Source organism: Rhinatrema bivittatum, chromosome 7 (genome assembly GCF_901001135.1).
Source record: "Rhinatrema bivittatum chromosome 7, aRhiBiv1.1, whole genome shotgun sequence".
Classification (NCBI taxonomy): domain Eukaryota; kingdom Metazoa; phylum Chordata; class Amphibia; order Gymnophiona; family Rhinatrematidae; genus Rhinatrema; species Rhinatrema bivittatum.
Window position 1 is genome coordinate 167,166,093 of NC_042621.1, and position 23,573 is coordinate 167,189,665.

At 39.3% G+C, this 23,573-nt stretch overlaps 1 protein-coding gene across 11 annotated transcripts in view; it reads right to left on the reverse strand.

Moving 5' to 3' along the window:
* ZMIZ1 (zinc finger MIZ-type containing 1) overlaps nt 1-23,573 on the reverse strand; it is a 1,075,801-nt gene that overhangs the window by 704,734 nt on the left and 347,494 nt on the right. For 10 of the 11 annotated variants that reach the window (XM_029609503.1, XM_029609506.1, XM_029609507.1 and 7 more), the window contains one exon: nt 8,629-8,707. The exons of the other annotated variant lie outside the window; for it this stretch is intronic. The gene's annotated coding sequence lies outside the window, so the exon portion shown is untranslated. The remainder of the gene's footprint in view (nt 1-8,628; nt 8,708-23,573) is intronic. 11 annotated transcript variants of the gene reach the window in all.

Here is a 23,573-nt window from a genome sequence, read left to right on the forward strand (position 1 = left end):
CCACTGCCAAGCACTTTGTGAAGTAATACAAACCCCTACAAAAATATAATAAAACCATCTAGAACCTTGCCATACCAGCAGTAACTCTCAGGACTTAAATAGCAGCAAGGCAAACATTACACCTGGCCCTAGAACAATAATACATTACCTACTGGGCAAACAAGCCAGACTGCTACAAATCCCTACAGAGGAACTACACGCTAGCTAAAATACTGCACCTCTAACACACTTGCGCAACACAGACAAAATAAAAAACTATAAGTTAGCTAACTATCTAATATAGAATAAGAAACTATAAATTAGAAACAGAATCACGCAGATAAGACTGAAATTGAAAACCCAAGAAACCAGACTCTGTGAACAGTGGAATATTGAAGAAAAAGTAAAATACAAATATATAAGAAATGCACATTGCACTGAAAGTCAAAATTTTTTTTTTTACCTTTGTTGTCTGATCTTATTTTTCTAATCAGTTGGTCATAATCTTTTTTTCCCCTTCTCTGTCTTTTCCAAATTCCTTTTTAAAGGTCTCTTTTATTCTGTTTCTTTTTTCTTCTCCTGTCTTCTTTCTTTCCTCCCTCATATAGGCCTCCCATTCCCACACACTCTCTCTTATCCATTCTCACATGCAGGCTCTCAATCTCATATACTCTCTGTCACAAGCAGGTTCCTCCACTCCTACATGTCTGCTCTCTCTCACATCACAGAATCTCATGCCCACATACTCTCTTTCCCACAGGTGCTCTCTCTCAAAAGCACACTCACACATGCTCTTTCACACACAAACGACACACAGGCTTCTCACTCCCAACCATGCCCTCTCAAATACACACTCACACAGGCTTCTCACACCTATGCTCTCTCTCACACATACACACAGGCTTCTCACACCTATGCTCTCTCTCTCACACATACACACAGGCTTCTCACACCTATGCTCTCTCTCACACATACACACACACAGGTTTCCCACTCCTACATACTCTAACAGGGATCTCCCTCTTTCCGGGACCTCCTTGCTGCGACAGGCCTTCTTCTCGGGCCATGCAGGATGAAGTCACTGACGGCCCTCCGCCAAGTCTCCTCTTCTCAGGCCTTGCGGGATGAGCTCCACAATGGCCCTGCATCGGGTCTCCTCTTCTTGGGCCGTACGGGATGAGTTCTATGACGGCCTGGCACCAGGCAATGCCGATTGCGTGGGCTTGAGCACAAAGCGGGTGGGCTACTGCCCACCCAGGCCCACCTGTGGCTTCGTCACTGGTTAGATTTTTTGCGTGTGGGTGTCTGTGGGGGAAGGGTGAGGTGGTATATTCATGGCACAACCTTTCCCACTTGCACCTCCTTTCTTCTTCGCTCCCCCCTTCATCTCTTTCCTGTAACCCCTCTCTCACACACACTCTTGCGTCCTGTTCCTCTTCTCTCTTTCCCTGGGGTTGAATAAGTACGTGAATTTGTCTGGATGCTGTGAGCATTCATGTCAGACTCTGAGTATATATGTAAATATATATCTATATATAAATTCATATATTTATATATAATACATATATGCACACACAAATATATATGTATATATGTACAATTACACCCGCTTAAAGGTGTTAGTGTGGGGGAGCTGACAGATGCTTCTGCCTGATACAGGCATCTGTTAATTTCTTTATTTATTTTGACTTGATAGTTTCCTTCTCTCTATCATACACAGTTCAATCAGAGCGAGGGCTGGAATCTGGTGCCATAACCCTTCGCTCATAATTATCTGGTGATTTAACACCCCCCCCCCCCCCTTTATAGCCTCTCCCCCCAACCTACCTAGTCTGGTCACCGCAGTGATCGTCCCATGTCAGCAGCAATGCACCAGGGCTCCTTCCAGAACCCTGCAATCATGGGCTTTGAATCCAGCAACTAGGCACCACCCTTAGACAATGACCAAAGCTCTTTCTCTGAGGGCTGTGAGTGCTTCCTCCCAGCTGACCCATGGAGTGGAAGACACAACCTGGGGACTGCACAACCACTGAGCCCTCAGGCTAGCCCTCTGTGCCAGTTAATTTTTATAAGCATTTTGAACACTCCCCCAGTGTGAGAGATCCACATGCATTTCTATCCAATCTCTCCTTTTATTTTAAAATTTGATAGAGACTGGTGGGGCTTACAGTGATTCCTCAGCACTTCTTTTGGTGACATTTATTTTAAAGTTTTCATATACCGCCTAGGACGGAGAACCATGCTAGGCAGTTTACAGCAAAACGTGAACAATAATACAAAAATAATTACCATACTAAATCAATAACATAACAGCTAAATAAAACATAGAACACAATCATTAGCAAATTAAAACAGCACATTAATTCAGGGAACAGCCGTTCAAAAATAGTGAGCTTGTGGTGAACAAGTCCTGTCTCTGTCCTCACTGCCTTCTCCATGGAGGCTGGTCTGCTGTCCGGTTTTGTTAATGTAGGTGTGCCTTGGGCTTGAAAAGGTTACTGCCTTCACTCAGTGTTTGCCTCTGCAAGCCTAGTGGTTATGGGAGCAGACCGAGCCAGGGAAGACAGGGTTCAAATCCCATAGACGCTCCTTGTGACTGAAGGCAAGTCACTGCAGCTTGGAAACACTTTGGGATGGGCCTTTTTAGACTGCCGTGGATAAGTGCTGTCCATTTAGCTCCGAGCATGATCATGCAACCCACTTATGTGACTCAGTGAACGGCTGTGTTCAGAGAAGAGACTGAATGATTACTGCAGATATAGATACTATGTTTCACCTCTGTGCAAACACCATTACAAAAACTGAAAACAGGCTATGATCAGAGCACACCCAGTTGTAATGTTTTTGCTCTGGTGAAGTGAAAAAAAAAAAAAAGCAACAAAACTCTTCTTCTCTGTGTTTACAGAGCCTCAGGAAATACCACGACAAACATTCCAGCTCTACAGCAGAGAGAGAGAGACCATGTGACCTACAAGCATAGCTTGAGTTGGTTCTGGAAGGATTCTTCTCTTTTTCTGTTTCCTCATGGAATGCAAAAGGAAAGATTCTTTTACAAGACAAAAAGGTCAAACGCTGCCTCTTCTGAAGTCTTCCTTTAAAGAGGAATGTTCTTCACTGTTTGGCTACAGACTTTGCAAGCACGTAAAGAAAATTCATTTATGCAAAACATTTTTTTGCAACAAGAATATATTTTTATTAGGTATAGAAACATTCAATTAAAGTAGTGACTACTGGATTAAGCCATAACATACTCAGCTTAGAACAGGGGTGGGAAGAGGGAAAAATTGTATTATTTTTTGTTCGGTTTTTTTGAATGTTTATTACATTTCTTTAGTTTAAAAAATACTGAAAAAAAATCAAAAGACAGAAAGAAAACAGGGCCTCCTAGGGCATCTTGTGCCTCCCACCCAGAAAAATGCCAGGGCTGGAATCCTACCAGCCTCCATTTACCCAGTCTGGGGGAGGGGGGATCCACAGACACGGCTTAGGCTCCTTGTGTGGGGCCTAGGCAGAGGTCGCGGTGACCTACCGCAGCCTAAGCCTACGCAAGGTCGAGGCTTAGGCCTGGCCTAGGAGTTAGAGCCAGCTGGGCCTGAAGCCTCAGCTTGTTAGGACTAGGCAGGTAGCCACGACCTTGGCCCAAGCCCTATGCAAGGCTCAGGCTTGGAGGCCTGGACATGACAATTGGGCCTCAACCCAAGCCAGGGCACTGGTCTAGGCTGGATGCCGGGTTCCGACACCACAACCTCATCCCAGACCTGATGCCAGGGCCCGGAGTCAAACACCTGGGCCTCAGCCTAGGCCCAACGCCACAGCCTGGCCTAGTGGCTGGGTCCCAACACCTGGACCCGGGCCCAGGCCTCAGTGTGCCTCTTCTGCACCTTCTTTCTTTGGCTCTTCTTCACCACTTCTCCAAACTGAAGTCGTCTGCTGGAGTTGTTACACTTGAGTTAATTAACTTCAGCGCAGTCTCCCCAGTAGAGGGCACAGTTTTGAAGTACGGCAGTTGAATTAGCTGCCGTACATCAAATTGTTACCCTCTGCTGGGGAGGATGCATCACAGTAACTTAAATCCAGCGCAACGACCCCAACAGATGGCGTGAATTGGCAAAGAAGAGCCAAAGAAAGATGACACAGAAGAGGAGCTCTGAGCCCTGGGCTTGACCCTGCATCACGCTTGGGCATAGGCCACGACCCCTAGGACTGACCGGTAATTTTTTTTTTTTTTTTTTTAAGTTTTTCAAAACAAAGCAAGGCTCTGACGAAACTTTGTCGGAATTTAACTTGTTCCTTTTAGAAAACAATCTGAAACAAAATAGGAAATGAGAAAATTTCCTACTGTTTTTCCTGAATGCCAATCCCTAGTTTAGAATGTTGAAAAACATGGCATGAATACAAATCGAGATTTCTGAAAAAGCATCAGCATATGATTTTAAAAAATGTAGTAGTGGTATTTGTAGGTATAATAAACAAAACCCTTCAAATTCCCCTTATTTGTTTCCTTTAGTTTGCTCTTATTCCCGAGAAATTAGTATTCAAAATTAGAAAACACTACCAGTTTGGCCACTCCCATTATCATGAAAGTAAATCAGAAGCAGCCAAGCAAACATCCATGCTGGCCTACTGCACCAATACATGTAAAACATGGATATTTCATCAGTAGTGGAGGAGAGGACACGGGAACAGAATAACTTTTATATCAAGTTTGGGGCTCAGTATATCAAAACATAAACAGAGCCAGAAAATATTCAAATTCATATTTTGAGGACATTAGTTAATAATGCTTCTTTCAAGCAACAGTTCAACTTTGCAAAATTATAGATCGCTGAACACAAGGGTGGGTTACTTCGTCTAGACACACTTAAAACTTTTTAGTTTAGGATACATAGTTGGTTTAGATGGAAAAAGAACAGAGATCTGTGACATCCAAACAATTTCTGATCACTTAACAGCTCTCACTACTTCATAAACAGGGGAAAGCAGAGTTGTTTATCTATAACAGGTGTTCTTACAGGACAGCTGGATGTCAGTCCTCACACATGGGTGACATCTGATGGAACCAAGCACGGAACTTTGATCTCAAAGATTCTACAGCTTTCAGCATCTCTACTGAGCATATGCAGCTGTAGTCACCTCCCTCCCCTGGGCAGATCCCCTCAGCCCATGATATTGCTAAATCATGGAGAAACCAACTTTCCGGGGAAGTGTGAGGTTATTCTGAGGACTGACATCCTGCTGTTCTTAGAGAACAGCAGTCAGAGGTAAGCAAGTCTGCTTTCTCAGAGGAGAAGCAGGATGGCAGAGCTCACACATGGGTGAATTCCAAGCTACAGGCTGGCCAAGAAAAAAGTGGGTAAATCTTTCCCCCTATTGTTTGTCAGGCAGCTGACCCATAATGGGCTCTAGGAGGGTAAAGACTTGGGTTCTACACATCAAAGAGACCCATAGGACAGACACAAAAACCCTGATGCGCAGCATAGGCCCTTAAGGCAGGGGTATGATACAAACTCACAGCAAGAAGCCCACTTTGCTGCACAATAAGCAATGCAGTCAGAGATTCTGTACTGCTAATTCTGACAAACACCAGTAACCCCAGGAAAGAGCACAAATCATTAACTAAGAGAAAGAGCTCCTGGACAAAGACCACATAGATTTTCTTCAGTGTCACAAGAGAAAATGGGGCCAGAGAGCCCTCCAAAAAGAAAACTGTGGTTCACTAGTATCAGAAGAAGAAGAACCGATTACATTCGTACAGTTATGCCCAAGGGCTTCCATGGTGCTCAATGGCACTTGACAGCATCGAGGGCGTCTGAATGAACAAAGCAATATGGAACTTAGTTTGAATAAGATGTTCTAGAATGACTTGTGGCCACCTCTTAGCAACTGGTTTAAAATTAATACAAGGTATTTTGACATGTTCAGTGAGTTTTAACTGTAGGACTTTTCAATATTCCAGGTGAATGACAAGCTAAAATGACTGCAGTTCATTTTGAAATAACCAATACTAAGGAAGAGTCTGAAAATGTATAATGGTGTGTGACAACCTTTAACACTGTAATACAAACTAGAGAATTATTTCTTAAACACTAAGAATCTCTCAAGACAACAGAGCATTCATTTCCTTCATCTGGTTACCACTGTAATTATCAGTGCTTTCCATCCATCACCAGCCACAGATGAAAATGCCAGTATGGGGAAGTCATGGTCTAACCACTGTTATTGCTCACTTAGTCACTGGTATGTCAGTTACCTGTTGTCGTACTTGGATATAAATGTTTTGAACTCTAAAGAAAATAGGAAAAAGCATAAGCATTGTCAAGTTCAGTATAAAGCATTGATAAGACAGGCTAAGAGAGAATTTGAAATTAAGTTGGCTGTAGAGGTAAAAACTTATAATAAAATCTTTTTAAAATATATCCAAAGCAGGAAACCTGCGAGGGAGTCGGTTGGACCTTTAGATGACCAAGGGCTTAAAGGGGCTCTTAGGGCAGATAAAGCCATTGCAGAAAGACTAAATTAATTCTTTGCTTCTATGTTCACTAATGAGGATGCTGGGGAAATACCAGTCCTGGAGATGGTTTACAAGGGTGGTAAGTCAGATGAACTGAACCAAATCACTGTGAACCTGGAAGATGTATTAGGCCAGATTGACAAACTAAAGAGTAGCAAATCACCTGGACCAGATGGTATGTACACCAGGGTTCTAAAGGAACTCAAAAATGTAATTTCAGATCTATTAGTTAAAATTTCTAATCTATAATTAAAATCATCCATTGTACCTGAAGACAGAAGGGTGGCCAATTTAACCCCAATATTTAGAAAGGGCTCCAGGGGTGATCCGGAAAACTATAGACCAGTTAGCCTGACGTCAGTGCTGGGAAAAATAGTGGAATCTATTCTAAAGATCAAAATCAGAGCATATAGAAACTAAAAGACATGGTTTAATGGAACAAAGTCAGCATAGATTTACCCAAGGGAAGTCTTGCCTCAAAATTCTGCTTCATTTTTTTTTGAAGGGGTTAATAAATATGTAGATAAATGTGAACTGGTAGATGTAGTATATTTGGATTTTCAGAAGGCGTTCAACAAAGTCCCGCATGAGAGGCTTCTAAGAAAACTAAAAAGTCATGGGATAGTAGGCGATGTCCTTTTGTGGATTACAAACTGGTTAAAATACTGGAAACAGAGAGTAGCATTAAATGGTCAATTTTCTCAGTGGAAAAGGGTAAACAGTGGAGTGCCTCAGGGATCTGTACTTGGACCAATGCTTTTCAATATATTTATAAATAATCTGGAAAGAATACGACGAGTGAGGTAATCAAATTTTCAGATGATACAAAATTACTCAGAGTAATTAAATCCCAAGTGGATTGTGATAAATTGCAGAAAGACCTTGCAAGACTAGAAGATTCGGCATTCAAATGGCAGATGAAATTTAATGTGGACAAATGCAAGGTGTTGCATTGTGTAGTTACACAATGTTAGGTTCCATATTAGGAGCTACCACCCAGGAAAAAGATCTAGGCATCATAGTGGATAATACATTGAAATAGCTCAGTGTGCTGCAGCAGACAAAAAAGCAGACAGAATGTTAGGAATGATTAGATGGGGAATGTTGAATAAAACAGAAAATGTCATAATGCCTTTGTATCGCTCCATAGTGAGACCTCACCTTGAATACTGTGTACAGTTCTGGTCACCACATCTCAAAAAAGATATAGTTGCACTGGAGAATGTACAGAGAAGGGTGACCAAAATGATAAAGGAGATGGAGTGGCCCCCCTATGAGAAAAGGCTAAAGAGGTTAGGGCTGTTCAGCTTGAAGAAGAGATGGCTGAGGGGGAATATGATATAGAGGTCTAGAATGGGTAAATGTGAAACGTTATTTACTCTTTCGGATAATAGAAGGACTAGGGGGCACTGCAAGAAGTTAGCAAGTAACACACTTAAAACTAATCAGAGAAAATTATTTTTCACTTAAAGCACAATTAAGTTCTGGAATTTGTTGCCAGAGGATGTTGTTAGTGCAGTTAGTGTAGCTGGGTTTAAAAAAGGTTTGGGATAAGGTCTTGGAGGAGAAGTCCATTAGGGAATAGCCACTGTTATTACTGGCATCACTAGCATGGAATCTACTTATTTTTTGGGTACTTACCAGGTACTTTTAGCCTATATTGGCCACCGTTGGAAACAGGATTCTGGGCTTGATGGACCCTTGGTCTGACCCAATATGGCAATTTCTTATATTCTTAAGTTGAATAGTCTTGCAGAACAATTAATCAAAATAAGAGGTACAGAAGCTCATCTACTCAGACAATGATCATTCCCCTTGTGCAATCTTAAGCAGGAAAAGGTCAACTAAATGACCCTAGAAATACCCTACACTTGCTGCAATTCCATTTTTTTTTCTGATGCATGTAACAAGTAGCCCAGTGGAAGGTGGGGGCGGGGGGATGATGAGATGAGGACTCAATTCATTTAAAGGCATTAGCTAAAAATATTTAGTTACACTTGTAATATTCTTAGAATGTCTATTCTTGTTTGTTTCCTTTGCTTTTATTTATTTATTTATTTATACAGGGAGATCAAAAATTATGTCTGTAACTAGAATAGCATGAAAAAAAAAAACAGTAAGAGTAGAGCAAGTCTTACCTTAGTGTCCAACAAGGTTTATTCTAGCAGATGCTCATCTATATTTTCTCAGTATCCTTACTTGATAAGATCCATCTTCCTTTAAAAATAAAAAATACAAATGATTGCACTGTTAGGTGATTGCTTCTTTTTTAAATATCTGGTAAATAAAAATACATAACTGTACTTTTGTATTTTCGTGTGGAAGGAGAAAATTAGTCTATCATATTGAACAGAAAGCCAACACATGGTTGATACTGTGACCAGGGGCCAGTGTTGTGGCACACAGGTATATATACTACTAAATTATGGGCCGGGACATTTTAGACAAACAAAAAAACAATTTAAAAAAGCCAATGAAAAAGGTGAAATCTGTAGCTTACAAAAATATACCTTTTGAAATGCATTTCTAATAATATAAAATGTGTAACCATGTGCAAATCTCTATTACTGATATATGGGTCTTCCATCACAAACTGGTACAAGATAACATACAAAGAGGAACACCATTGAAGACATGAAGTATGAAATCATTCATTCCCCATTGGCAAGCATGGTAATACAGATGTGTGCAATGAATCTCTAAGTTAACAGAAGTTGACACAACCTCTATATGGTATAAAGGTGAACAAGAATTTTTTCAGTAAATTTTAATGCATAATTACTATTTATTTGTAATTCTGTATAGATTTAAAATAAGAAAACAGTAAATATGATGTGCAAATGTTTGTGCTTTGGCAGTTTCCAAGTATTTCTTGTAGCCAGTTAAGAGTCTTTCTTTTCTTCTTTCTGGAAATTTTTTCCCAGTCTTCCTTGCAGAACTCTTCTAGCAAAGAAATATTCTTAGATCTCCTTGCATATACTGTATATTTTAGATCTCCTCACAGATTTACAATAATATTCAAGTCTGGAAACTGAAGGCTATTCCAAAACTTTCATCTTTCCTTCCTGTATGTACTTCATGTTTGTCATGCTGAAATATCCAACCTCTTTTTAGCTTCAATTTCTTAACTGACTGTGGTGCATTAGCTTCTAGGAGATGTTGATATTTAGTTGAACCCATTTTTCCTTTCACTCACACAATCTTTCCTGTGCCACTGGCTGCAACAAAACCCCAAAGAATAGATCCATCCAGGTGCTTAACAATTGGCAAAATGTACTTTTCATCAAATATTTCACCCTTTTTTCTCTAAATGTACCTTGTATGTTTTGGACTGAAGAAATTAAAATTGAACTGTTCAGCCATAACCATTCTATTCCAAAAAGATTCAAGTTTATCAAGATTTTACTTTGCATACTTTAAACAATGACTCTTGGATTGAGGATATAGAAAAAGGTTTCCTTCGGACCTGTAGATCATTGTTGTATAAGCAATGCTGTATTGTGCACCTCTGCACTACTCTAGTAGCAGCTAAACTTTTCAGGTGGCCATTTAGAGTGCTCTCTGGGTTCTATTGTGCAGTTCTCACCAGTTTCTGGGCAGTTCTATCAGGGATTTTTTTTGGTTTTCCAAAACTTACCCTGACCTCAACAGTGCAATGTAACTTTTATTTCTTAACAATGTTTCTGACAGTTGAAATTGCTAGCTGGAAACATTTAGACAGCTTTTCATAGCCTTTCCCTGTTTTGTAAGAGTGAATTGTCTTCATTTTCATATATGCTCCGATAGCTACTTAGAGGAGTCCATGATTGTTTAAATTACAGAGAACAACTAACTGAGTCAGATTATTTTTTTAAACTATAAAATTGCCTTTACCTGACTAACTGAAGGCCTAAGACGTCAATCAACATTTTGAGCCTTAACAATTTAAAAAAAAAACAGTCATAAATCAACCGGGTGTCCAAATTTTTGCACATGCCATATTAACTTTATTTTCAATCTGTTAAAATCAACAAATAAATAGTAATTTTGCATTAAACACTGCAAAAAAATAGATATGTTTAACTTTGTGATAATACTATATCTAACAGACTACACAAAAGTAGCAATATATACAGTATTCAAAAAATTATCCACCTTAACTAAATGCCTTGATAGCCCAAATGCAGAATTATCCAATTTTTGTATATATTTTGTTCAGTCGGGGAAGAATTACAAATAAGAGCTCTACAGATGGTTAAGTATCATATCTTTTATTGTGCATAAACAAAAATAACAGAAAAGGACTAAAGGGTGGTCAATGTCTATATAGAAGCACCAACAGCATAAGCAATAGTGAAAAGTAACCAAGTATGATGGCCCCCCCCCCCTTAATAATTATGCACTTGCTGGATATATTAGAGCTAACAAGACATTCATTGAAGATGGATCATTTTCTTTGAGTTTAACTTCATACATGCAGAGAAGTTGTGTTTCCTTCTGTTTACTTAAAGATTCATTGATATATACAATTTGACAGGGTGGCTAGTTTGCAAACCTTTACTATAGGTCTGAGATGGAAAACTAACCCTATTACAAGGACTGCCAACTCTGGTTCCCAAGAGCCTCAAAACAGGTCTGCTTTTCAAGAAGGTCATAAAATAGATATACATGTAATGGAGACAATGCAAGCAATGCAAGCAAATCTATTTTATGAATATTCATTATGACTCTCCTGAAAATCGGGTTTGTTTGTGGCTCTTGAGGACTGAAGTTAACCATTCCTGCACTACTGGATGCCTTTTGGATTGCAGTTTCTTTTCTACACAATGGCACTGATTTTCAAAATGTGCATTGAGATCTGGCCCATAAATGCAACCAAATATGTACATATTTACTAATATCATATACATGGAAACTATACCAGTATACTGTTTGGGTTTTACAACCAGTATACTGTTTGGGTTTTACAATTTGTTTACAAAGTTGTGTACTGGAATACACGGTTGGTGTAAGTGGGTTTTGTTGTGATTCTTAACATTAAAACATAAAATAGACCACTCTATACAAATCTGACGATTATGGAAAGAAACTCCTTCACATTGAAAAATTCACAGGCAAATGCTTTTGCAAGTTGACAAGGCCTATAAGGATGTTATTTTTAAGCAGGCGAGTGGTGTGCAAACAATTAGGATTGTTTCTTTATTTTTAGACCACATTTTCTTGGTCTCTGATCACATCTCTTGGTATTTGATGACTTTCTCTCTCTCCAAACTTTGTACAGAATAGTTGTTTAGTATTGACACTTCTATTAGTAATGCTGTTTTTTCTCAAGGGCAGGCCATCCCTGCGCATAGGCAGAAAAACAACCCAGGCCGTTTTCTAGTCAAGCATTTTATTGGTTGGTCTTGGAATTAATAATTATGCTGTATGATTTATACAAAGAATGTACAGAAGAATGACCAACATTAATTGTAAACAAACTAAGAAACTGGCAGAGGGAGTAGGGGGGCATTGGGGTTAAGCTAGGGGTGGAGCTTGGTTGTTGTCCCCCCCCCCCCATATCCAAAAAAGCATTCTGCTGCCCCTGCAGCTAACATTAGGCCTGCAATTTGTACAACCAGAATTAGCTGGATAATTTTACCCAGCTAGCACCGAATATTAGTGCAAGCCAGGTAAGCTTAAGCTACTCCCCTGACCTGTTTCTTTTTTATCCAGCTAAGTTTTAGTCGGGTCTTATCAAACTTGCAGGGAGAGTTATTGTTCTTTGAATTATAGTTCTGTTTTGGAGAGTGACAGCTGTTTCCGTCTTGCTTTTCCCCATCCATCCACCCACTCCATCCCCATCTCCCCTTATAGATATTACTCATTTATTTATATACTTTTCCCACCCACTTTTATCTTAGGATAGTCTCAAAGTGGATTACAACAGAGAACAAAGTACACTCAATGCATGGTAATGAAATGATACAGGTACAATCTGTAGATATGAGGTGAAGTAGGAATCTTGGGTGAAGAAGTATCTATAAATAGATAAGTAGGGGGTACCTATCTTAGAATGGGAAGTGGTAAAATGTGGGTGTACAAATATACAGTTGTCTTATACTGAGGAAATTAGCAATTATGTAGAATTAGCCAAGAGGTAGACAGATATGAGCTTGAGATTGGGAGAGAGTTCAGGTGGTCATGAAGTGGCTGTAGAATCTTGGGGAAAGCCTGGCTAAATAGCCAAGCTTTACATTTTTTTCTGGAAGGTGAGGCAGTCTGTTTTCAAGGCACAGGGTCAGTTGTATGCTGAACCATCTTTTAGAGCCAAAGCAGCTGAATGCACAAAAGTCCAGAGCATGAAAGTCTTGCAGAAGTCAGTGGGAGAATGATAGGAGTGACAATTGAGATCATCAAAATTGTCTCTTAGGAGTGTTTTGGAAAAAAAAAAGTTGTGATAAATTCTGAGGCACATTGATTAACACACTTAAATTAGGGGATAGGGAGAAAAATTATACTTAAAAAAGTGTTTGTAATAGGAACCAGTTAGTACTTTGAACAACTAAATGCAAAAGAAGCCCTCAATCAATCTTGGTGTGAAGACTAATAGCCATTTAGGAGTTTGAGAAATAAATTTAGCATAATAGTAGTCAATTAGCAGCCTTATGCAAACAGTGTAAGGGTAACATTAACCTCAATTAAAATGGAAAGAAATAGTTGGTTTATTATAGATCATAGGAAAAAAAGATTAGGAATAATTAATTGCCATTGATTGGGTAAAATTATGTTTTATACCAGAAAGGGGGAGAGTAAGTGATTTAGGACAAAGTTTTGTCTTATTCAATAAAAAAAAAAAAAAAACCCAGTACATTTCAGGAAAAGCTTAATTGGCAGTACCTTATTAGAGCTTGGGTAATTAATTCTAGCTGTCCTGGTTTACCCTAAGCAACGAAAAAAGCCACACTAAACTACACACCTCATAGGTACTCAAATACATATAGTAGTCTAAAAGGATGATAAACCACTTCATAGCAACACTTGAGCAAGCAAACAGGACTACAAACAGGGATACTGAGAGTGAAGGTGGAATTATAGATTCCACAGGCTAACTGATTTTACTTGCAAGATAGTTGTGTAAAAAGTAGCACCTTGGATAGGTCTTTCTAATTTCTTTCAACAGACAGCAGAAAGTGGTGATGCTCTTGCCACTGTAATAAGGGCCTTGGCTCTTGGTCACTTTTTGGTAGGACAAACCGGGATAGATAGGAAGGTGGTCTTGTGGTCTATTTTGTGGTGGATGTTTTGTTTTTAATGGACTTTTTTTAAATTATTTATTTTATGCCTGTATATTGATTTTAAATTTATTGCAATCTATTTGTGAATTGCTCTAGCCATTCCTGGTATTTGTTGAGTGATATAAAAGAATTAGTAATAAATAAAAATTAACAGCCGAAGGATGGCTTGGAAACATTGTATCGCCAAAGTTGTCATTACTGTTACTACTCCTGCCACTATCCAGGCAGATATCCTGATCCACAATTAAAACAAAAAAAAAAAAAAAAACCACCAACAGTTTCGTGTGAAAGTTGTCTATAGGTCAAATTCACTCAGATAACTGGTGACAGAATTGAGAGAGGAGGGAAGGGGTGTCCAACAATTGTTAACCTGAGGAGTGTAAGAGATGTGGTGCTGCAGGTATACAGTGGATGCAATCCAAGGAGAAGAGACACTGTATAAAAGATTATGGATATTTAAAGACTTCAAGGGAAAAAAGAAGTGGATGTCTCTAACAAACCCAACTGCCTAATATGTTACATAGTGGTGTTATATTAAAAAGCACTACAGAGAGAGGTGAACCTTGGGAAACACCCTTGATTTTATATGGTCCAATTTTAATCCGTTGAACCCTTTCAGAAAGATATAACAAGAACCATGCAAGTACTGTACCTGTTATTCCTAATTCCCTCTGACATGAAAAGAATTAAATGAACTAAGGTGCTGAACCTAGCAGTAATATTTAAGAAATCCAAAGTATAGCATGTACTGGAATCAAAACTTCAATGAATGGTATCCAGACTAGAAATAAGCAATGTTTCGGTATCATGGAATTTGCAAAAACCAAATTAATACTGGTCTAGTGTTCATCAAGGAAATCAGATAGCTAGTGCAGTACTGTTTTACTCAGCTTGGTAATAAAGGGAAGAGAAGATATGGGATGATAATTAGAGAAATCGTCGACATTGAGTGATGGCTTCTTTTAATAGTGGTAGTTCACTGGAGAGTAGAGATGTACTGAATTTCTGTACCAGGTTCACATATATCACAGCAGCACTTTACTAGAGCATTGGAACAGTGATGTAGGAGCACAAGTTGATGAATTGAAAGATACATCATTGGGATAGATCTCAGAAACGTGATCCCAGATTATTGGCATATCATATAATGCAATTAATGGATGGGGCAGTGGGCGCAAACGAGGAACAGAGGGTTGTAATCTTAGCATCAAAAAAACAGAGCAAAAGCTTCACATAAAACCTTTGGAACTTTACTTGAGGGAAAAACAGAGAACTAAGTGCTGTACCAGATAGATGCTTTAATGTGTCAAATAGATATTGTGCATTGTTGCCAGAGGCCAAAATTCTGTTATTGTGGTAGATTTGATTAGCAGAATGGTCAGCCTGTTTATATATGGTTAAATTTTCAGGTATTTCTTCCATCATTGTGTTTGTTTTATTAACCTTACATTTCTGAACTTTCAAAAAATTGGGAAAACCATGAGACATAGTTAGATCTGAAGTTTTCTGTAAATGACTTATAGTTTACATACAAAAGTCATTTAGCAAAGTTCCCACATTTTTCCTATTCTCATCTGGGGCTTCCTCTTCTCTCTGAAACCCGCCTTCTTAACCAGCTCCTCAGAGGAAATGCCCTGTAATCAGAATTCACTTCTGGTCTACCTTAAGGTGGACCAGGTTAAATACCTGGTCCTGGACGTTTAAGAAGGGTCTAACATGCATTCCTTTACACACCTGTTCAATACAGCCCTGGAGATGGGAATGGTGTCTCAAGATTGGAGAAGGATGGTTGTGGTTCCATTTCACAAAAGTGGAAGTAGAGAGGAGGCTGGAAACTACATTCAGTTTAGCCTTACCTCACTGGTGGGAAAATTAATGGAGACTCTATTGAAGGAAAGGTTAGTAAACTACCTACAATTTGGTGGATGCTAGACCCAAGGCAACATGGTTTCTTCAGAGGAAAGTCAGGTCAAACAATTCTGATTGATTTGATTGGGTGACTACAGAATTAAATCAAGCAAGAGTACTTGATGTGATTTACTTTGATTTCATCAAAGCATTTGATACGGTCCCATTTAGAAGGTTCATAAATAAAATGAGAAGCTTAGGAGTGGATGCCAAGGTGGTGGAGGGATTACAAATTGGATGACTGACAGATTACAAAGGGTAATGCCAAATGGAACCTACTCTGAAGGGAGAACAGTGAAATGGAATTTCTCAAAGATAAAATCTGGAACCGATTCTACTCAATATGTTTGTAAGCAGTATTGCAGAGAGTTAGAAGAAAAAGTTTCTCTTTTCACAGATGAAGTTAAAATCTGCAGCACACCAGAAGGAGTAGAGAGAATGAGAAGCAATTTAAGAAAGCTTAAAGAGTGGTTGAAGATTTGGCAGGTTGGATTCAATGCCAAGAAGTGCAGAGTCATATATTTAAGGTGCAGTAATTCAAAGGAGCTGTATTTTATGGGCATGGGAGAAAGACTTATATGCAAAGACCGAGAGAGAGAGAGATCTTGGTGTAATATTGGCTGACACTCAAAGTTGTGAAGCAATGTGAGAAGGCAGTGGTTAAGGGCAGATAAATGCTGGGCTGTACAGGGAGAGGCATAACCAATAGAGATGTACATTCGTTTATGATGAATTAGGCGATGGAGAAGGTACAGAGAATTAGGCGATGGAGAAGGTACAGAGAATTAGGCGATGGAGAAGGTATAGAGATGGAGAAGGTACAGAGAAGGGCTACCAAAATGATAAGGGGAATGGAACAGCTCCCCTATGAGGAAAGACTAAAGAGGTTAGGACTTTTCAGCTTGGAGAAGAGACGGCTGAGGGGGGATATGATAGAGATGTTTAAAATCATTAGAGGTCTAGAACGGGTAGATGTGAATCGGTTATTTACTCTTTCGGATAATAGAAAGACTAGGGGGCACTCCATGAAGTTAGCATGGGGCACATTTAAAACTAATCGGAAAAGTTATTTTTTACTCAACGCACAATTAAACTCTGGAATTTGTTGCCAGAGGATGTGGTTAGTGCAGTTAGTATAGCTGTGTTTAAAAAAGGATTGGATAAGTTCTTGGAGGAGAAGTCCATTACCTGCTATTAAGTTCACTTAGAGAATAGCCACTGCCATTAACAATGGTAACATGGAATAGACTTAGTTTTTGGGTACTTGCCAGGTTCTTATGGCCTGGATTGGCCACTGTTGGAAACAGGATGCTGGGATTGATGGACCCTTGGTCTGACCCAGTATGGCATGTTCTTATGTTCTGAAAAACACGAAAGCATCCATCTGCCAACCACACATATTGTCCCAGGACGAATGCTATCTGCCAAATGCCAACATCTGAAACATTACAGAGATTTCTGAGAATCGTCAAGCCTACTATCCAATATTGTTCATCCACTTTGGCATGAATCATAATGCTAGGTGCCACATAAACCATATCAAAAGGTGAATTCAAGGCTCTGGGAGAGAAGGTAAAACAAAAAGGTTCAAAGGTGGTACTGTCCTCAATCCTTCCCTGTCAGATATATTCAAGGAACAAAAGATATTTAGTATTATGAAGGTTCTGGAAAAAGAAAAATTGGTTATTCAGACGCAAGATGGAACTCTTGGATCAAAGGTTGTGTTATACAAGCTATCGCAAGGAGCAATTAGCTGGAAAGCTGTTAAACAGATGGTGTGCTTATCTACTTGTCAATCTCAATACATTACTCTATGCTAAACTATCAAAGAAGGGAAGAGATTCAATTCTGAAAGAACTCTGTTTCAACAAGTACTGTAAAAACATCGTTGACAAAAATTGACAGCTAATCTGTGATGAAATTGGGGAGTACAATTCAACATCAGCAAACAAAACACAAATACTTATTCATAAGAGATGAAATAGAACAGGGAAAATTACAAGTGAGATACATTCCAACAGAAGACAGAATCCCTGATGCCTTGACCAAAAAACTTCAGAAATAGAATCAATTCTGTATGAAAGGATTTGGACTTATTAAAGATTACCATAACAAGAGGCATTCATGCAAGAGGGAAAGTGTTGGAAATGTGTTATATGTCATTGTGCTGGATAATACTGAGTTAGCTAATACAGCACTGTTTTGAGTTGCTAAGGCTTCCATACCATTCTGTGTGTGTACACTTACCACACTTGCTTCCTGTTTCTGTGTTAGTTGAGCTGCTGGCTCATCACGGTTCTGCTTTACATTGTTAAAAGCAGTGCTGTTTTACTGCTCTTGCAAACAACAACTCTTCTTGGGTTATTTTTAATTAATTTTTTTTTTTTTTGAAGATATACACTTATCTAAACAAACTCCACTGTGCTAGAAATCTCTAACAATTTCAACTTCCTAGTCCACGGGATGATGTAGCAGGGACTGCTGAGCTCAGATGGGGGTCTACCTGTTTAAGAAGGTGTGCACTGTGTTCCAGAACAGATCTGTAAACCTGAGGAGAGCTTAAAACCAGGATTATCAGAGTTGGGTGAACAAAGCCTTAAGGTAAATAGAAATACTTCAGGAAGTAAACCTTTAAACACTTCTAGAGAAATGGGGAAAATAGAAACATCTGGAAAACTATGCACACTAAAGCTCACAATGTAGGAAATAAAGAGACATACAGGCAATCTTGAAAGACTGTGATTTGGAAGTAGTGTTGATCACAGAGATGACGTCGTACATGGAGAACCAGGACTGGGATATATTCATGAAGGACAGGGGAGGGGAAAAAAAAAGGGGGGGGGGGGATTTACACCATTTAGCTAAATAAATATTTAAAGCAATAGAAATGCAGGGCTTACAAGGTAAGGAGGCAGCACTGTAAATCACTCTGAAAAGAAGGACTGGAACATCATTTATACTGATGTGATGTCATCACGTGATATCTCTCTCTCTCTTCTCAAATGGCACACGACAAATGATCCCAGCTCCTCAAAGAAAAGCATACCCAAAAACGGAATATGTCCTCCAGCTCTGTGCCTCGGCCGCACCACTTCTCATCTCATCTGACCTTTCAAAACTGCTGCCCTGCCCATTTCTGGCACCCTAGGCCCCTGCCTACCCTGCCTAACGCTTCCACTGGCCCCGTCTGACCTCAGGATGGAGTAAATTTATGGAATTATTACTAAAATAAAAGACAGTGCAGTATATTTCAGGATGCAAGGAAGTTTCACCAGAAAAAGATCGTCATACACATCTAATCAATTTGACTGGGTGACTAGAGAATTTAATAAGGGAAAAGTATTAGAGGTGGAGTGTTTGGATTGTAGCAAGGCCTATGAAACATTCACATAGATGACTTACAAACAAACTGAACACTCTGGAGGTAATTTTCAAAGGAGTTACGCGCATAAATGTCAGATGCTATCGTAGCAAGTTTCAAAAGCCATTTACTCATGTAAAGTGCACTTATGTGAGTAAATCCTATGGACAATTCAATGGCATATATTGTAGCAATTTTCAAAAGCCCACTTACTCGAGTAAAGTGCATTTACTCAAGTAAAACTGGGTTTTACTTGAGTAAATGTTTTTTTAAAATCAGGTCCTCTAGGTATAGGCCTTAAAGTGACTGATCAAATTAGAAACTGGGCAACGAGGAAGCAACAAAGACTACTGGTTAACCGAGCTCTCTCCAAAGGATGCACTGTACGCAAGTCAATCTCATGCATATTCATTGTGGATATCCTGAAAACTAGGCATGATTGTGGTTCTTGAGGATATGAGTTGTCCACCCCTGGTTTAAAGTTTGGCAGCAAAGTTTAATGCTAAAACATGCAGGGTTATACATGTGAATTGCAAACACTCAAGGAAGCAGTAAAATATATAGGGTGACGTTCTATGCACGAAACAAGGACTGGAGCTGGGGATGATCATATCTGATAATCTGAAGGTGACCAAATATTTAAACAAGGTGACAGTAAAAGCCACAAAGATGCTTGCATGTATAGGGAGAAGAAAGGCCAGCAGGAAAAAGGAGATGATATTGCTTCTGTATACGTTTCTAGTGAGACCTCAACTGGAGTATTGTGTATTGTGTACAGTTCTGGGGACCATGCTGATATAAACCAAATAAAGTTGGTCCAGAGGGCAGCTACTAAAATGGTCAATGGCCTTCATCATAAAGCATATGGGGACAGACTTAAAGATCAAAACACATATAACTCTGGAGGAAAGGGGAGGGATGATAGAGACATTTAAATACATCCAAAGAATAAATACACAAGAGGGGGGCCTCTTCCAATTGAAAGGGCACTATCTGGAACAAGGTGTTACAGCAGGGCTCCCCAAACCTAGCCGGACTCCACAGCCAGTCAGGTTTTCAGGATATCCACAATGAATATGCATAAGATAAATTTACATACCATGGATATATGCAAATTTACCGTATCCATATTCATGGTAGATATCCCGAAAACCTGACTGGCTGTGGAGTCCTCAGGACAGGTTTAGGAAGCCCTGGGTTTGAGGAGGAGAGTGACTCAGAAGAAATCTAAACATTATTTCTGTATAGTAAGAGTGGTGGACAATGCATAGAACAGCCTTTCCTATAGAGGCTGTGGAGATAAGGTCCATATCATTAAAATCATCCATTGCACCTGAAGCTGGAGGGTGGCCAATGTAACCCCAATATTTAAAAAAGGCTCCAGGGGCGATCCGGGTAACTATAGACCAGTGAGCCCAACTTCAGTGCCGGGATAAATAGTGGAAACTATTCTCAAGATCAAAATCGTAGAGCATATAGAAAGACATGGTTTAATGGAACACAGTCAACATGGATTTACCCAAGGGAAGTCTTGCCTAACAAATCTGCTTTATTTTTTTGAAGGGGTTAATAAACATGTGGATAAAGGTGAACCGGTAGATGTAGTGTTTCTGGATTTTCATAAGGTGTTTGACAAAGTCCCTCATGAGAGGCTTCTAAGAAAACTAAAAAGTCATGGGATAGGAGGCGATATCCTTTTGTGGATTACAAACTGGTTAAAAGATAGGAAACAGAGAGTAGGATTAAATGGTCAATTTTCTCAGTGGAAAAGGGTAAACAGTGGAGTGCCTCGGGGATCTGTACTTGGATCGGTGCTTTTCAATATATATATAAATGATCTGGAAAGGAATACGATGAGTGAGGTTATCAAATCTGCAGATGATACAAAATTATTCAGAGTAGTTAAATCACAAGCGGATTGTGATACATTACAGGAAGACCTTGCAAGACTGGAAGAATGGGCATCCAAATGGCAGATGAAATTTAATGTGGACAAGTGCAAGGTGTTGCATATAGAGAAAAATAACCCTTGCTGTAGTTACACAATGTTAGGTTCCGTATTAGGAGCTACCACCCAGGAAAAAGATCTAGGCATCATAGTGGATAATACTTTAAAATCATCGGCTCAGTGTGCTGCAGCAGTCAAAAAAGCAAACAGAATGTTAGGAATTATTAGGAAGGGAATGGTTAATAAAACGGAAAGTGTCAAAATGCCTCTATATCGCTCCATGGTGAGACCGCACCTTGAATTATGTGTGCAATTCTGGTCACCGCATCTCAAAAGATATAGTTGCGATAGAGAAGGTACAGGGAAGGGCAACCAAAATGATAAAGGGGTTGGAACAGCTTCCCTATGAGGAAAGGCTGAAGAGGTTAGGGCTGTTCAGCTTAGAGAAGAGACGGATGAGGGGGGGATAAGATAGAGGTCTTTAAGATCATGAGAGGTCTTGAACAAGTAGATGTGAATCGGTTATTTACACTTTCGAATAATGGAAGGACTAGGGGGCATTCCATGAAGTTAGCAAGTAGCACATTTAAGAATAATTGGAGAAAATCTTTTTCACTCAATGCACAATAAAGCTCTGGAATTTGTTGCCAGAGGATGTGCTTAGTGCAGTCAGTGTAGCTGGGTTCATAAAAGGTTTGGATAAGTTCTTGGAGGAGAAGTCCATTAACTATTAATCAAGTTTACTTAGGGAATAGCCACTGCTACTAATTGCATCAGTAGCATGGGATCTTCTTAGTGTTTGGGTAATTGCCAGGTTCTTGTGGCTTGGTTTGGCCTCTGTTGGAAACAGGCCTCTGGGCTTGATGGACCCTTGGTCTGACCCAGCATGGCAATTTCTTATGTTCTTACATCAGATTTCAAGAAATCATGGGAGAAGCACAGAGGATTTCTAAGTGTTAGGAAAAGACTATGCAGCTAACCAGGAGATGTTAAATGTGTAGATTGGATGAGCCATATGATTTTCATCTGCAATGAGTCATGTCCTAGGTTTCCATCTGGCTAAAAACCTTAGCTGATCAACAGGGCAGGATATTTAAAATTTAGAGTTTGTCCACCAAAGTTTGGGATTTTGTTGGACAAACGTTTTTGAATATCGACCTTAAGGAGTCTGGCATAACTTTTATGAAAGAGTATAAATGTTCCACTAGCAATTAAGGCTTTGAGAAGATCATCCAATTGATTGCAATACACACTTTAACCCATATTCTGTTATGCAATCCTCTCCTCTATCTTGTCACCACAACTGGAAACCTTCCAAGCCTGACCCAGACTTTCAGGATTTAAAATCCTAATTCTAGGTCTCCAGGAGAGCACCCAGTTCCAGATTCCTTTTGAAAATAAAACAACTATGATTATACTCTATGGGGATAATTTTCAAACAAGTTATGCGCATAAATATAACATGCTACAGTAGTATTTTCTCGCGTAAAGTGCACTTAATACTATGGACAATTCAATGGCATAAACTGGAGCAATTTACAAAAGTCCACTTAGTAAATGCTTTTTTAAAAATCAGGCCTTAAGTGTTTCTTTGTTTTGTTTGAACACACAAAAAGAAACAAAGAGGCAAAACTGGGCATGGTTGAAAAAAAAAAGCAAAAAAATACCTGAAAGACATGAAAGATGGAACCAAAGTAATTAATGAGAGAAAAATCTAGAAAAATCAAGACAGTAACAGAAGGATATGAAACAGAGGCAGAAGAGCAAGAAATAAGGATAACTGCAAAGAAATGATGGGAGAATGGCAAAAGAAGCCAGTATAATAGAGTTATCAAAAGTTTTTATATTTGGCAGCTTGTACCTCAAAGGCAGAAGTTATTTTAACATATTTACTTTTCAATAACTTTCAGGTACACCAACTTCCTTGAAATTATCCCAGCAGCAAACATGAATATTATTATACAACAAAGCATTGTTAAGTCCTTCCCCCCTCCCGCCAAAGGAAAACTCACGCATGCAAAAAGGCTGAGATTGCTCCCGATAACACTGCAGATGAAAACTACAATCACTTACAGTGGGAGGCAGGGATTTTGGAAATAGTACCTGGGGAAAAAATAGCCCTTTTAAAATATTTTAAAGCAGTACTGTGACAGTGCTTATTTCATTATGCAGAAAAAACAGTCCCTGCAGTAACATCACTGCAGTCCCCTTTTACCGTGGTCCATTTCCTACAGGAACATCAGCTCCTCAATCCGACCGGAATCAATTACAATTACCATGTTAAACCCCCCCCAGAAAGGAGAACTGATTTTTAAAACACATGCCATTTCCCAAATCACAGCATCCGACGGTAAATAATTACAGGGTTCACTTACACTAACATTCTGAACAAAGAAAAAGACGACAACCCTACAGATTAGTCCACCTAAAGGTGACCATCTAGTGTTATAAAAACAGGCAATGACAGACATTTTAAGCAATCATCCCTCAGTTTATTAAGACAGGTTGTATCCTCTGGACAAAAACAAAAAACCCAGAGCCTGATATTTGTGTCACTGATTATCAAAGTTACTAGGTTCCACTCTGCCAGACATTCCAGCTTGCAGCTAA